Source organism: Juglans microcarpa x Juglans regia, chromosome 1D (genome assembly GCF_004785595.1).
Source record: "Juglans microcarpa x Juglans regia isolate MS1-56 chromosome 1D, Jm3101_v1.0, whole genome shotgun sequence".
Lineage (NCBI taxonomy): Eukaryota > Viridiplantae > Streptophyta > Magnoliopsida > Fagales > Juglandaceae > Juglans > Juglans microcarpa x Juglans regia.
Window position 1 is genome coordinate 34393392 of NC_054594.1, and position 17099 is coordinate 34410490.

The 17099-nt window shown below is 35.3% G+C and overlaps 1 pseudogene; it reads left to right on the forward strand.

Annotated features, from left to right (window-relative positions):
- The first annotated feature begins 6048 nt into the window (after positions 1-6048).
- Positions 6049-16499, forward strand: LOC121246903 (annotated as a pseudogene).
- The last annotated feature ends 600 nt before the right edge of the window (positions 16500-17099 follow it).

The following is a 17099-nucleotide window of genomic DNA, read 5'->3' on the forward strand; positions in this document are numbered from 1 at the left end:
AAATAGGTTTGGAATAATTGAGATAAGGAATGAAATTTGAGAAAGTAAGGACTATGTGTAGATAAGGAATGGAATTTGAGAAAGTAAGGACTATGTGTAGGCCAAATATATTACTCACATCCTGGGAGTGGTGAACGATTTTATTTATGAATGCTTCTTAATATAGTCAATGGACCTCGATTTTTTGAAAAAATAAGAACAGTAGATAACGTATTGTGTCCATCTTACAAGTCGGCATGTTATACCTTTGGTTTACTTGATAATGATAAGGAGTGGCAAGAAGCTATAAATCATGCTTCGCAATGGACATCTGGGAAGCAACTATGTGAATTGTTGGCCACAGTATTAATTTTTTGTGAGGTTGCAGATCCTTATAAATTATGAATTGCTAATTGAGAGTTGTTATTTGAAGATATTCTTCACCACCAAAGAAGAGTTTTTAATTGTGACAGCTTGCATCTTATCGAGATACAGATAAAAAACTATGCACTTTGTGAAATTGAGCGGTTGTTGGTAAGAAATAGAAGATCGTTAAGAGAGTTTGAAAATATGCCGTATCCAGAAGTATTACTACTTGGGGAAAGAAATAACAGATTGCTACAAGAGGAGTTGGACTATAATAGGGTTGGGTTAAAGGAGGAATATAACAAGTTATTTGTTAATCTTAATGTTGAACAGAGAAGAATATATGACTCTGTTATTGAATCTGTGAATGGTGGAAATGATGGTTTCTTTTTTGCATACGGACATGGTGGTACAAGAAAAACTTATCTTTGGAAAACATTGATATTTGATTATGTTCAAAAGGAAAAATAGTACTTGCAGTTGCTTCATCTGGAATTGCAGCTCTATTATTGCTTGGTGGTCGAACTACTCATTCAAGATTTCAAATACCAATTAGTGTGTCAAATAATTCAACTTGCTCATTTAGACATGGCTCTCAACTTGGAGAATTAATTGTAAGAACCAGTCTCATAATTTGGGATGAGGCTCCTATGGCTCACCGAAATTGTTTTGAATCTGTGGATCGTTGATTGAGAGATATTTACGATTTACTAATGTAAATAGTGTAGAAAAATCATTTGAGGGGAAAACAATTGTTCTTGGCGGTGATTTTCTTCAAATTTTACCAGTTGTATCCAATGGTCAAAGAGAGCAAATAGTTGAGGCAACTCTTAATAGATCTTCATTGTGGAGGAATTTTGTAGTTTTTACAATGACTTAAAATATGAGACTCGACCAAAATAGGGATATTGCTACAAGAGATTTTGCAAATAGGATCTTAAGAATGGGTGAAGGTGACTTGAGTTGTGTTGAAAGTGAAGGAATGATTGAGATACCACCTGATTTAATTGTTCAGCCTAATAATCATCCTATTGCCGATATCGTAAATACTACCAATCCAGATTTGAGAGATAAATATAATAATTCAATATACTTGAGAGAAAGAGCAATTCTAGCACCTACAAATGATGTTGAGCAAGATATTAATGACTACATGATAGATCAGCTCATCGATTTGGATGAACAAGTATTTTACAATGCCGATTCGATATGTAGTCAGGGATAATATTATAGAACAACAAACGATGTTTCCAATAGAATTTTTAAATTCTTTGAAACTTCTTGGTATTCCAAATCATAAATTGAGATTGAAAGTAGGGGTACCAATAATGCTACTTCGGAATTTAAATCAGAGTAATGGTCTTTGCAATGACACTCGACTTATAGTTACTTAGTTATCAAAACGGGTTGTTGAGGCACAATCATGATTGGAACGCACATTGGAGAAAAAATATTTATTCCTCGCATCATTTTGTTCCCTTCCGATTCTAAATTACCTTTTATATTGAAGAGAAGACAATTTCCAATTCCTATTTGCTTTGCAATGATAATTAACAAAAGTCATGGTCAAATATTAGAACATGTCAGGCTTTTTCTTGAAAAATCAGTTTTCAGTCAAGGTCAACTATACATTGCAATATTTAGTGTAAAGAGAAGAGAAGGATTAAAATTTCTTATCACCAAAAAAGCCTATGATGGTCATTTCTGTACAAAAAATATTGTATATAATGAAATCTTCAACAATCTACTGAAAGGTATTTAATTCTCATCTATTTTTCAGCTCTATTTGTTTCTTATATTGCTTTTATATATTTTTTACTTGCAATATATAATAATTTGCATCTTCTAACATGTTTTAATTTATAATTTCTGTAGGTACGAATGATTGAGATAAATATGGATTACATACCTTTGAATAAATTATCAACTGAAAATGAATCATGGAATATTGAGGTTAGAATATTATGTATGTGGGATGCAACAAATATAGCAAATCAACATGAACTTTTTAGTCTTGACTTGATACTAACAGATATCAATGTAAGTTGTTTTTAAATATTTTATTGTACTTAAATTTTACATTTATTTAGACCCTACTAAATTTAAGCCAATATATCTTCTCATTTATATTTTAAAGGGGACTCTAATTCATACAAGTATAAGGAAAAAATTGTTCAGCAATTTCAACCATTGTTGAATAAAGGGTTTACATATGCAATAAAGAATTTTGTTGTTGAAGAATGTAAAGGGAAGTATCGTCTGGTGGTTACAAACTATAAGATTTTTCTTCACATCGACGACTTTGGTTGCTAACCTTAATGAGAAAAGTCAATCAGTACCTAAGTTTCAATTTAATTTTGCAAATAATGAAACCTTATCGAAACCCCAACATACTTGATTGGTAAGTATTCTATTTCTATGTAATAGATTTTTATCATTGCAAATTATGAAACTATAGAGAAACGTTGTTATAACCCAACATACTTGACTGATAAGTATTTTATTTTCTATGTAATAAATTTTTATCATCTCATATATTAAATTTAAGTTCAAATACTATTTTCGACATAACGAAATAATATCATCTCATTAACAGATGTAATTGGAAGATTAGAATCTGTTGGAGCATATAGGAGAGAAATGCAAAGGGACATCCTGTCATGCTGCGAACAATTCAGATACTATTAGAAGAGTAAGTACAATCTATTAAATGTTAAATCATAGATAAATTAATTTACTGCTTAATAGTATTACTTATAAAAATGACTAATTCACGCATGTTAAATTTTAGGAATAAATATATACAGGCAACTTTATGGGGGTTTGCCGCAATGCAAATCAATGATGATTTTTATAAGGATAATCTAGGACCAACTGTGGTACTAGTTACCTCGACAATAGTCAAGACATTTAGAGGTAACATTTTCATTATTGAAATGGAAAATCTTCATAAAAAATTAATATTGATGTTGCATTTGTACTTGAAATAATGTTTTCTTCTCCAGGCGAGTTTAATCTATCATCAACAAATGTGACAAAGTTGTACATAAACCTTGAAATTCCTATCATATCAAGAATTCGGGAAAAGTAATTTTTTTGATTATCTAAATATTTAACCATCATATTATATATATTTATTAACTTATTTTGATTGAATTAGGTTGCAAGATGTCTTCCAAAAGGAAGTCAGAACCATGAAACTAGAGCAAGCAGTGATATCTAATATAGAACTTCCATTCTACAATAGAAAAACAATTGCTGAAATTAAAGAACTCGAATGGACTGTAGAGACAAAGGTATTGATTTTGTATTTTGAATTTAATATATTCTGTACGATTATAGACTTTCTATAATAACTAATAACAATTTAATATTGTAGGAATTATTAGTGACGTGTTTATGCAAAATTGTCAAGATAGACAACAAATTTGGATGGTATTAGACTTCATGTCTTATATGCAAAACAACAGTTAAATTCATTGAAGGAACTTCTTAGTGTGAACGCTGTAAAGCAGAACCAAAACTTACAAAACAAATTACATGTATATTTTCATTTGCACAGACACACACATGAACATCTATATTTTAGTTAAATGTGCAGTTTATTTGATAAGTGTTTTGGTATTTAGGTGTCGAATAAATATGGAGCTAGTTAATGATTTAGGGTCAGCGTCATCGGTGCTATTTGATAAAAAGGTTGAGAAAATCTTACATAAAACTAAAAAAGAACTTAAAGAAAAATAAGATTAGGTAACAAAATAGTAAATATAATATTTTTAAACTGAATATTGATATATAAAGTATAATAACTACATTAAATATTAGATATACCATTATTATAACATATATATTTGTATTTGTTTAGGACCAGAATGATGATGGTTTCCCAAATGATTTACAGCAAATTGTTGGCAAAGAATACATCTTTCTACTACGACTTGATGAGTATAATTTAAAATATGGACGGGAAAACTACACGATTCAATGAATATTTGATCCTGAATTTATAGAATCAAAGCCAATTAAAAAGGTAACAATAAATTATATGATTTGATATTTAATCATATTTTCTATCAGATTTTATATTTATAATGGTTTTAGTTCTCATTGTTTAATCAATTTATTGGGGTATTGATCAGTACACTGTTATACTATACTTTACTAGAAATATAATGTTTTAAATGTTTTATAAGCAGGAAACTACTGTAGACATCATTCTTGACATCAATTCAAATACAAAGGAAGAGGATCATAAATCTCAGACATCATCATCCAAGAGGAAAAAAATTCAAAAAAAAATATTAATTGAAAAATCGTGTCTCATATTAATTGTATCTATTTTACATTGTTTTGAATTGAACAACCATACATACATATATATATATATATATATTACATTTTTAATATTGTAAATTGACCATGAAATATTTATTAGTGAAGAGAACTCTTATATATATGCATACTCTATTTTATATATATTTGATATATTTTTTATTAATAGTAGTGATACTGATTATGTATACTAATGAACTATTTAGAATTATAAAATTCAACGTAAATAATGGTGTGCGTATTGCGTGGGTTATATAGGCTAGTAGATGATAATAGCATGGGTCAAGCTACTTTTTGACCGAATTCATACCGATATTTTTATTTTATTTTTTATTTTTCACTTTTCATCATTTCATAACTAATTTTTATTTATATAAAACCCAAAAAGTAAAAAAATAAATAATAAATTAAGAGTCGATTTAGATTGAGAGATAACTCATTTCACTATTATTATTCACAAAACATCTTAACTCATCTCATATCTCAATCCAAATAAAGCCTAAAAAGTAAAATTCTGTTATTTGTAAATTTTTGTTGTAAAAAGGTAAAATTATCTTCATTTTAATTTTTTGGAAAAATATATAAAAGGAAAGCTAGCCGTCGATGATTCAATAAAGTAAAACGTCATATACATAATAATCATTTTTTTACAATCAAATAAAGAGATTGTTATAAAATAAAATTGCAGGAGTATTGTCACTATATTAAATATCAATAATTTAGAATGTAATTATAAAAAGAGAAGTGGTGATACGAAGATCGCGTAAAAATGTTATAGAAATAGAACTCAAATTGATTTGGATAAATGTAATACATTATATATATTTTATAATAAAATGATATTTATAAACTACAACAAATTATTATAAATTTTACTTTGGTAAATTTTTTTTGTAAAATAGTATGCAGAGTATGAAATTTTTATGTAGCACATTAATATTTGAATTACTAACTACCCAAGCGAAGTTTTGTTTTTAAAGAAAAAAAAAAACTAGCAAGTGAAGTGTAGAAATAGTATTATTTATTTATTAAAAAATATAATTACAGTCATAAATATATAAACATTATACAATTATTTTAAATAAAATACATAAATATAAAATCTATATAAAAACTTTTTTTTTAATAATAAACCTTAATTTTTTTAAAATAACTATACGATACTTACCCCTCATAACTGCATACTGCGTTATTCTTATTTATTTTTGAAATTACATCCCCTCGCCTTTTCCCTCCTTCAAAATTCCTCTCTCTCTCTCTCTCTCTGCGTCTATCTCTCTCACACAGCGAAAATGAACCTCACTGAACCCTAGCTTCTGTCCGGATAAGAACTCCTCCAACCAAACCTGAGGAACTCCAACGTTCATATCAATGCAGGACATCCTTGGTTCGGTTCGCCGATCCCTGGTGTTCCGAACCCCAGGCGGGGATGAACGAGGGTTCGGTAGCGGCCTGGTTGAGAAGATCGGCCCCAGCCTCCGTAAATCTCGAATCGGGCTATTCTCGAAACCTCCGCTTAGGGCACTGCCTCCGCTGGCGCAAGGGCGAGTTGATAGGGTGCGGTGCGTTCAGTCGGGTCTATATGGGGATGAACCTCGACTCCGGAGAGCTGCTTGCCGTGAAACAGGCCAATTACATGTTCCACTAAATGTGAATTATTCAATTTTTTGTTTTGGATTGGATATTGAAATTATGGCGGCTCTATTTAATAGGTTTCGATTGCAGCGAGTAGTGCTTCAAAGGAGAAAATGCAGGCAAGGATCTGATATGCATAAATTTTATTTCGCAGTTAGCGGTGTCACTCCATTTATTCTCTGTATCTCTAAAATGTCATCTCCAAATGCAAAGATAATTATACACAACTTAATCGTATCTCCTAAGTTTTCGTTCAAGTTTCCAAATTAGTTATTATTTGATTAGATGTTAATGGGATTTCTGGACAATCAGATTTTCACTTTGCAATTGCCTAATTTTTTTGATCGCATAAAATAGGCTCACATTCGAGAATTGGAGGAGGAAGTGAGGCTTCTGAAGAATCTGTCACATCCAAATATTGTTGTGAGTGTGCTGTTCGGTGCTTTTGGTGGAAGTGATTATGATTTATTGTTTTTGTTAGAGGATATGGCTGTAATTAGTATAGTTTAGGAATGTACAATGGTCATTTGTATGTAGTATGTATAGGAAGTTTGAATATTAATGAAGATACGAATTCATTCTCTCTCTCTCTCTATGTTCGACTACTTGGTATCAGAGAAAAGTGTAGTCATCTAGTGGTTGTTGTGAGATGGAGCCAATGATGGTCGTGGTTATGCAACGGAGGTAGTGGTGGTTGTGCGACGGAGTTGTTGTATCACCGTTGTTGTCTACGGTGGTTAGTGGCCGTTGTCCTCTTCATTGTTGGCGGCCGGTAGCTGTTTCAAGCTGTTTCCGATGACCTCAAGTGTCGTCTCTGGTACTGGGCACCAGAATCAAGATTGCCGGTGTTTTCTGTGCACACCGGTGAGTCTCCCGTCATCATCGGCTGTCGGCAGCCTTGTTTATTGCCGACGACATCGACGTCTCGGAGTGTTTGGTTGCAGGTATCGACTATCCTATCCTCGACTACGTATGCCCCCAATTTGGAGTAAGTTCTTATTTCTATCCATAATAACGTCTGTTTAGTAACATGTATACGATAAACTTATTCCTGTTTAGGATAAGTTATCCTCGTTTAGGATAACTTATTCTAGTTTAGGGTTAGTTTTGAAGCTGGTATCGGCGATACTCGAAACACACCCGATACAGGAAGATACAACCTAATACAACCCGGTTCAGACCCAAAACAGAGCGGTTTAGACCCGATACAGGCCGATTTTGAACCGATACTTGCTTGTTTCGACCAATACAGATCCGAAATTTGGGTTTTTAATCTGAGTTTCTACTTTTCCAGATTGTGTCTCCCAGTTTTCATCCATATTTCATATTTTGTGTGGATTCTTGTCTCCAAGTTGAATAGTTGTGATACTTTTTTCCATGACAACTAAATTTGAGTCAATGTCTCTTGTACCAAACATTAGTATGCTTATGACTTCGATGAAGTTGAATGGAAAAAACTATATGTTGTGGTCAAAATTTGTCAAAATGTTTTTGAAAGGCAAGCGTCTTCGTCGTACTCACTTAGTTGATCTAATGCCTGAGTCAGCTAGTTCTACATTTGCTCAATGAGAGCAAGAAGATGCTCAAATATTGTCCCTAATGTTGACCAGTATCGAGCTTAATATTTGCACCAGCTTAATACATTTTGACACCGCTCAAGAGGTGTGGAGACATCTCAAACAGATGTATTCGGGTGCTGGGAACATAACTCGTATTTATGAATTGTGTCGACAATTCTTTTAGTTGGAATAGGATGTTTTGGGCCTAGAAAAGTATTATTCTCAAGTGAAAAGCATGTGTGAAGAACTCAAAATGTATCAACCTATCACTTCTGATGTTTCAAGTATGCTAAAACAACAGGAAGATTTTAATGTTGTTCGGTTTCTTGTTGGCTTAAAACCTGAGTATGAGTCAGTGCGTTCTCAAATTTTGGCAAGTCCACAGCTTCCCTCATTTCCTGATGTGTTCTCCCGATTTCAGTGAGCCACATTATCTGGACAAGGATCTCAATTTTCTTCAGATCAGAGTAATGAGAGATTCGCTTTAGCTGCCTCCTATGTTGCTTCTAGTGGGTGTGGAGGCTAGAGTGGTAGAGGTGCACGTGGGGGACATGATGTCAGAGGTAATCGCACTCGAGGTTATGAATCTCGTAAGTGCACTCACTGTGGTCGCAATAACCACTCGGTGGACTATTGTTGGGATCTCCATGGTAGACCATCTGGGTCCGCTAATCAAGCTATTTGCCAAAATACTACATTACCGTCAACGAGTTCCGACCCGACTCCAGAGATGATTAGCATATCGAAGGATGAGTATGATCAGTTTTTAGGTCACATACGAGCGACTTCATATTCCATAGCTACTCGTGCCCATTCAAGTATAGTGTCCACATGGCTTATCGCATCTACTCAAGATCCATGGATCCAATTTAGGAGCTAACGAACATTTGACCGGTTTGTCTTATTCCTTATCTAAGTTAGATACTTTGACATCTCTAAAGATTGTTACTCTTCCTAATGGTTCTCTTGCTAAAGTTACAGGCATTGGATCCTTCACTGATTCTATATCCTTGTCATCTGTTTTATATGCTCATAGTTTTCCCTTTAGTTTGTTGTCTATTAGTAAAATTACTCAAACTCTTCAATGTTCTGTGACCTTTTATCCCTCTGTATGTATCTTTCAAGATCTCAAGACGAGGAATAAGATTGGTACGGGACATGAAGCTAGTGGTCTGTATTACCTTGATGTCAAATAGCCACCCACTCGAGCCTTCACATCCTCATCATCTGCTTTTGAATGGCATTGTCACCTTGGACACCCATCTCTTTCTCTTTTGAAACGTCAAGTTAGGAATCTTGAAAATGTATCTTCTTTTCATTGTGAAGCATGTCAGCTTAGCAAACACCATCGTGTATCTTTTGTACCTCGAGTTGATAATTGAGCATCTAGTTCTTTTGAATTGGTTCACTCTGATATATGAGGACCAATCAACATTGTATCAAACAATTTTTAGTATTTTATTACATTTATTGATGACTATTCTCGTATGACAGTTGTTTCTGATGAAGGCACGATTTGAACTTCTTTCCATATTCATAGTCTTTCAGAAAGAAATTAAAATTCAATTTAGACAAAAAGTTCAAGTTTTGCGTTCCGACAATGTTAAAGAATACCAATCTAGTGCCTTTGCTTCTTACTTAAGTAATAAAGGAATTGTTCATCAAACTTCATGCTCTTATACACCCCAACAGAATGGGGTGGCGGAATGCAAAAGTCGCCATTTGTTAGATGTAACCCGAGCATTGTTACTGCACATGCATGTTCCTAAACGTTTTTGGAGTGATGGTGTTCTTATTGCGTGTCACCTTATTAACCGTATACCTTCATTAGTCCTCGATGGTTCCTCTTCCTTCTCCATCTTGTTCCCTTCCTCTCCACCTTTTTCTCTCCCTCCAAAAATCTTTGGGTGTATTTGCTATGTTCATAACCTTGGCCTAGGCTTTGATAAGCTTGATCCATGTGCTACCAAGTGTTTCTTTGTTAGTTATTCCCGGATTCAAAAGGGATATCGCTGCTATAGTCCTTCTCTTAGACGTTACTTCACTAGTGCTGACGTCACATTCTTTGAGTCCATACCATATTTCTCGGCATCATCTTCAGTTGTTAAGTGCGATCCTCTACCATTACCTACTCTTACATTTTCTCTTGCACACTTACCCACTTTTACCCAATCCTCCTCAATTCATTCCCTTGTTCCTTTATAGTTGTACTCGCGTCACATGCTGCCCCCGGCTCCCATGCCTCCACCAACCTCATCTCTATCTTCAGATCCTAAGTTACCTAGTACTTCAGGCTCTCCACCTATTACTCTCCAAAAAGGTACTTGTTTTTGTGTTACTTGACATCCGATTACCCAATATGTCTCTTGTCATGCCTTATCTCCATCTTTTTCATGCTTTACTTCTCAACTGTCAAAACTTTCTGCTCTTAAGACAGTTCAGGATGTTTTATCTAATCCTGAATGGAGGACAATTATGAAAAATGAAATGGATGATCTTCACCATAATGGGACATGGGATCTTGTTCCTCTACTACCTGGTAAACACCCTGTTGGTTGTAGAGGGGTATATACAATCAAATTCCATCTTGATGGTTCTGTTGAATGTCTGAAAGCCCTCTTGGTTGCTAAGGGTTACACTTAAACTTATGACATTGATTATGACGAGACTTTTTTCTCCGTTGCCAAAATTTCTTCTATTCGAGTATTGATCTCTCTTGCTGCTAACTTGGGTTAACCCTTATTTTAGTTGGATGTTAAAAATACATTCCTACATGGTGACTTAAATGAGTAAGTGTATATGGAGCAACCACCTGGGTTTGTTGCTCAGAGGGAGTATCAAGGTACTGTGTGCAAGTTAAAAAAGGCATTATATGGTTTGAAACAATCTTCTCAAGCATGGTTTGAGAGGTTCTTTGATGCTGTATTAGCATTTGGTCTTCATAGATGCCAAACAGACCACTCGGTATTTCACCTACACAGTGATGCAGGTCATATATTGTTGGTTGTATATATTGATGACATTGTAATTACTGGGAGTGACTCAGCTGGAATTGCTAGGCTGAAACAATTTTTACATGATCAGTTTCAGACAAAAGACCTGGGCAAACTTAGGTACTTTCTTGGAATTGAAGTCGGTAGATCTAAAAAAGGCATTAACCTATCTCAGAGAAAATATGTACTTGACCTTCTGGAAGAAATTGACATGTTAGGTGCATGACCTATTGACACTCCTATAGACCCAAACCGTAAACTCTTGAAAGATGAAGGGGAGTTGTTTGGAGATCTAGGTCAGTATCAAAGACTTGTTAGAAAATTGAATTATTTTATTGTCACTAGACCTGATATCTCTTATGCAGTGAGTGTAGTGACCCAATTTCTACAAATGCCCAGGGTCTCACATTGGGATGTTGTAATTCATATTCTTTGTTATCTTAAGTGAGCTCCTGGCCTTGGACTATTGTATAGACCAAATGGACACCTTAGAATTGAAGCTTTTTCAGATGCTAATTGGGCTAGATCTCCTTCAGATAAAAGATCGACTACTGGATATTGTACCTTTGTGGGAAGTAACTTGGTTACATAGAAGAGTAAGAAGCAAACAGTAGTAGTTCGGTCCAGTGCAGAAGTTGAATACAGAGCAATGGCTCACACTACTAGTGAGCTGACATGGTTGCAACACTTTCTTCAAGAGATTGGGTTTCCAGCTCCTATCCCTCTTTAGTTACTTTGTGATAACCAAGCTGCAGTGCTATTGCGTCTAATCCTATATTCCATGAGAGGACTAAACAGTAAACACATTGAGATTGATTGTCACTTCATTCGGGATAAGATACTAAGTGGTGACATTTCTACACTCTTGGTAAAGTCTGCTGATCAACTTGCATATATGTTTACCAAACCACGGTGTTGTAGTCGGTTAAAGCTTTTTTGTTCCAAGCTTTATATGATATATATGCCCCAGCTTAAGGGGGAGTGTTAGAGGACATGGTTGTAATTAGTATTTTAGGAATGTAATGTGGTCATTTGTATGTGGTATGTATAGGAAGTTGAATGTTAATGAAGATACGAATTCATTCTCTCTCTCTCTATGTTCGACTACAATTTTATTACTGTTTTCTGATTTTGTCATCTCTTAGAGATACTTGGGAACTGCTAGAGAGGAAGACTCATTGAATATCCTGTTGGAATTTGTTCCGGGTGGATCTATATCATCACTTTTGGGGAAATTTGGATCCTTCCCTGAGTCTGTAAGTGACTGTCATCGTGTCATTTAGAGGTTTCTGGTGTTTATAATGGTAACATTGCTTCTTGAAATTGATTGCTATACAGGTTATTAGAATGTATATGAAACAGCTGTTGTTGGGCCTCGAATACCTTCACAAGAATGGAATTATGGACAGGGACATCAAGGTACCTCCTGCTTCCTTCCAAAAGGTTCATACTGTTTTTGAAGCTTATTGTTCTCTCTTTCTCATCTTTTAATTGGCATGCTTCATGGAGGGTGCAAACATTCTTGTTGATAATAAAGGATGCATTAAACTTGCAGACTTTGGTGCTTCTAAGAAAGTTGTTGACCTGGTATGCCATTGTTTCCAAACTCCATTTTATAACCTTTCAATCTTATTGATTTATCATTTTCGTAACAAAAGTAGTTTTATAACCATACAGGCTACCATAAATGGTGCCAAGTCGATGAAGGGTACTCCATATTGGATGGCTCCTGAAGTTAGTCTCCAGACCGGGCATAGCTTGTAAGAACAAATGCACTGCTATTTTAAAAGATGATTGCCTGTATCTACTATTGTCGTGAAACATGTAGATTGATAATGTTTAGTTCATAATCATTGTACCTTTTTAGAAATAATGTTAAGTTTGCTATAATTCCAATGCCACTTACAAGCCTAACACAACGTGGTGGTCAACAACAAAATGTGCATGCTTTGTTACAACGACGAGGTGTCCAAATTAACCGATCTTTTTCTTAAACTTCATTTTGGATGAAATATACATGATCTAAAGCAACATATGTTCTTCAGTGCCGTTCTTCTGTAAATTGGAGAAAACAAAAAATATGGCTGTGCTCAATTATGATATTCGGGCCTCATTAATTTTGAAATGTGGCTTTGTTAGCTCTGCTGATATATGGAGTGTTGGATGTGCTGTAATTGAGATGGCTACAAGAAAGCCTCCATGGAGCCAACAGTATCAGGAGGTACAAACTTGATGCTAATTAAACTTACCACTTTGGTTTATGTAATTTGACTGTAATTTTGTCAAGTCAGTAAGTGTTCTCCTAAGAACTTTCAGACTACCTATAAATAAAAGACTTTCTGTAACATACTAGTTTTGGTTTTAGGGTACATCAGTAAATTTCCTAGTAAAAGTTTTTTTTCTATTATTATTATTATGATTATAGTTTTATCAGAATTTATATTTACTTTATATTTTTTTATATAGTTACTTTTATGATTTTATTTAAAATTGCTAGAGTTTGTTTTTAATAATGATTTCTATATTACATCAGATTTACGTTCACTAGGTTTGGTTTGAAATTTAAAGTTTATTTTCTCTATCTCCACCGAACCTTATCTTTGGTTTTAGCTTCTTAGTTAAACACCTTAAACCTCCAACCCGTAGGTTTCATCCCACTTTCTGTCGAAATTGAAATCCTAACCTTATTTTCAGCCTTATCCCTAGCTTAGTAAATTTAAATTCTTGTGGAAACCGACTCTATTAGTGAGTAACGATTTCCACTCCGCACGTCTACACTCTCAGTCACATGCACATCTCTACTCCTCTAAGATTTCCTTGTATTTCTCTATCTTCTACACTTATAAATATTCACTTACCTCGTACGAGAGGAGTAACTCGTGAGCCACTCCTAATCATCTGCTTCTTAAATACCCAGAGTACCAAAACACTGCCGTTTAAGCCTTAGGTTCTTCCCAACCGCCGCCGACCACCATAGGACGTCGAAGCACCACCCGTGGAACCAGAAATTGCCGACCAGCTCAGCCCCAGCGCACCACTCCCTTCTAGTAAGACCTCGACCGCCGCCAGCCTTTGTTTTGGTTTCGGTAGTTCTCGGTTAGCACAGTTTCTCTCTCTAAACTCTTTTTCTGTCTCTCTCACTTGGTGCCGCACCACCCTTAGGAACTCCCTGTCGCGTCGCCGGTCACTCCCAGCCACCCGGAGCCGCTGTCGCACTCAGCCCTCTCTCGGTGAGTCTTTTTCTCTCTCCCACCCACCTATTCCTGAGCATCTCTCCTCTGATGCAAAGGATTTTCTATTAAAATGTTTGCAGAAGCACGTCCTATTGTTTCTGCTTTTCCCCAGTTGTTAGTATCAGTAGTTGTTGAGGATTTGAATCTGCTTTTATCTGTAAATTTACTGGTCCGTACTTTATGATTTCTATTAGTCAATTATTCTTTTTTGTAACTCATACACAAATCAAATTGTGATGGCAGGGGGCCTAACTTAAGGCCTGTTGCATCAGACTTGCTGCAGGTAATCTCTAGGGATGGTCTGATCAAGTGTTCATAGATTAAGCAGTGATACAAGCATCCTGAATATATTTGTGTGCGTGTGTGTACTCTCTGCTTGAATCTGAAAGTTAGTGTTGTTAAATATATATACTTCACATATACCGATTTGTGGTTTACTCATAATACTGTTTATGCTAATCTGCAGCATCCATTTGTCACTGAGGAGTATTGGGAATCTCAGGCGGTTTGCAATTCAGTTATGGTCAGTATGTTAGGTTGAGTTCTTATTCTTTTGATAAAGTTGTCTCTTCTATTCTTGTTATGTCAGGAATCTGGAAACCAGATGTTAAACCTGGGATGAATCATAATAATTTGTATGCTTTTTAATTCGATGTTTTTGGAACACTTGATATTGTTGTAAATACTGATGATGGAACTATACCACTGTTACAGCATGAACACTATGATTGGAAGGTCAATGTGCACAGGCTTAAAGGATGTCTGTGAATTGGGTAGCCTAAGGTGCTCAACCGTATATCCTCCGAAGTCCTTAAGAATGGGATCTTGGGGATCACAAAATCATGACGATGACTTATGCCAGATATATTATAAAGATGATCTTGTGCTCAATGGATCAGTAAAGCTTGAATCCATTTTAGCATCTGATGATATAAATAAGGTAAACTGTTATCACGTCCTCCTTTTGGTTTGGATGGCTGTAGGTAGCTCAGTGACAATGGGAAGATCTCTTTCATTTGAACTAGGGTTTCAATCCTATGTGCGAGCCTGCTGATGACTGGCCCTGCAAGTTTGATGGAAGTATAGAGCTGGAGAGAAGTGGAATAGACTTGTCTCCTATTCAAACCACCTGTAAGGCTGCTGGCAACTGAGTACCAGGTAAGGTGGAGAATGACTTCGCATTTCCATGTGGGCCAATTCCTGCTGAGGATGATGAAGAAGTTACTGAATCAAAAATTAGGGCCTTCCTGGATGAAAAGGTGCCTGTCCTCAGAGATCTTTCTTTTGCGAATGATTGATGACATCATCATGTGATAGTCTCTTATATGCCATATGCTATGCCTTGTGTTTTTATACGATAACAATATGAAACTGTAACTTGCTATTTAAAACTACATTAGGCTTTAGATCTGAAGAAGCTGCAGACGCCTCTATATGAAGAGTTCTACAGCACGATGAATGCTACCAGTCTTCCTGGGCTAGTTCAAACGGCACATGGTGAAAATGCTTTGGCTATATTGGCTTTACCTCCTAAGAGCAGGTCACCCAATCAGGCACCTAGAAGAAGGCTCCCTTTAGTTGTTGATGCTGCCAACAATTCAAGACCAGGGAGCCATACCAAAATTCTATTGAATGTTAGTGGTGTTCATGATCGCGCTCTACAAGAAATTCAGCAACCTCAGCATAGTGAATGCAAAGAGCTTCTTCTTGATGCTCAGCAGAAATCGTTTGGTCGAAGGTTGAGTATATGGTGTTTGATGTATCTTTTAGCTTGTTGTCTAATAGTTCTGTTAGCTCATCTTGTAACTGGAGATTAGAAATATCTGCAGTGCTAGCTTCTCTGAGAGACAAAGAAAGTGGAAAGAAGAGCTTGATGAAGAGCTTGAGAGGAAGCGAGGCAAGTTTACAATTTCCGCCCATGGTTATAATCTGAATTGCACTCTGTTTTGTGTTTTTGTTGGATTCACTGGTTTGGGACAATGGTTATGATATCAAATCTGCTATAAGAAAGCACAGGGATGATTGTTATGGTCTTATATATATATGCTAACAGCCTAACAGTATCGTGAATATCATCTCACTATGACAATAGCAGCGGGAAGAATGCCTAATACCTATGAACAGTTTTTGGCAGTTTGTGATTTTTTGTCAAATTTTTTTGAGGGATGGCTGGTTTGGGGTTTTGAAGAATAAGATTTCATCATGTACATAATATAATTTCAACTTATCTTGGATAGAGTTGCATGATTACATTCTCTTTTCTGGAACCATGACAATGGAAAGTGCACATTACAGAGATGTTGCGCCAGGCAGGTGCAGGAGGGAATACATCGTCTCCAAATGATCAGATTCGTAATCAACAGAGAGAGCGGCTACGTTTTGCATTCTCAGGCAAAGGATAATATAAACCTCACTCGTATCTATATCTCTTCAATGGAAAAGGAAATGTGATTTTCCGTTGGGACTGGTCATGTATAGTATAATCATTGGTTCAAAGGTGTCAAGTGTTACGTAGTAGTCACATTGCCAAATCTGCCTTAATAGCCAGGCACTGCAACCTTCAAGCGTTGTCCCTTTTATTCAGCAGAAAACGTCACATAAACAGGAGTTTTATATGCTCCTTTTTTTATCTTTCTGTTTTCTATTTCCCCCATCTTTAAATTAAGTTTGCGTATATGTTATTGAGGGATATGGAACACGGTAAACTTATATTTTGAGTTTGTGTTCATGATATATGTTGTTTAATATTAATGTATAGAAACTGGACCAGTGTGACAGTTTCTCTATGTTAGGTTTTAGGAATTTGACAAATGGTTGTCAATCATTGTCATGCTTGCAATACAAAATAGTTGTGGTGACAATGATATAAATAAAATCCTCCCATATGATCCAGGATCTCTCTCTCTCTCTATCTATATATATATTATAATTTTTATTGCATGGTAGTCGGTAGATATTTACTGAGCAGCACAAGAATCATAATCCGAAAGAAAGGAAAAAAA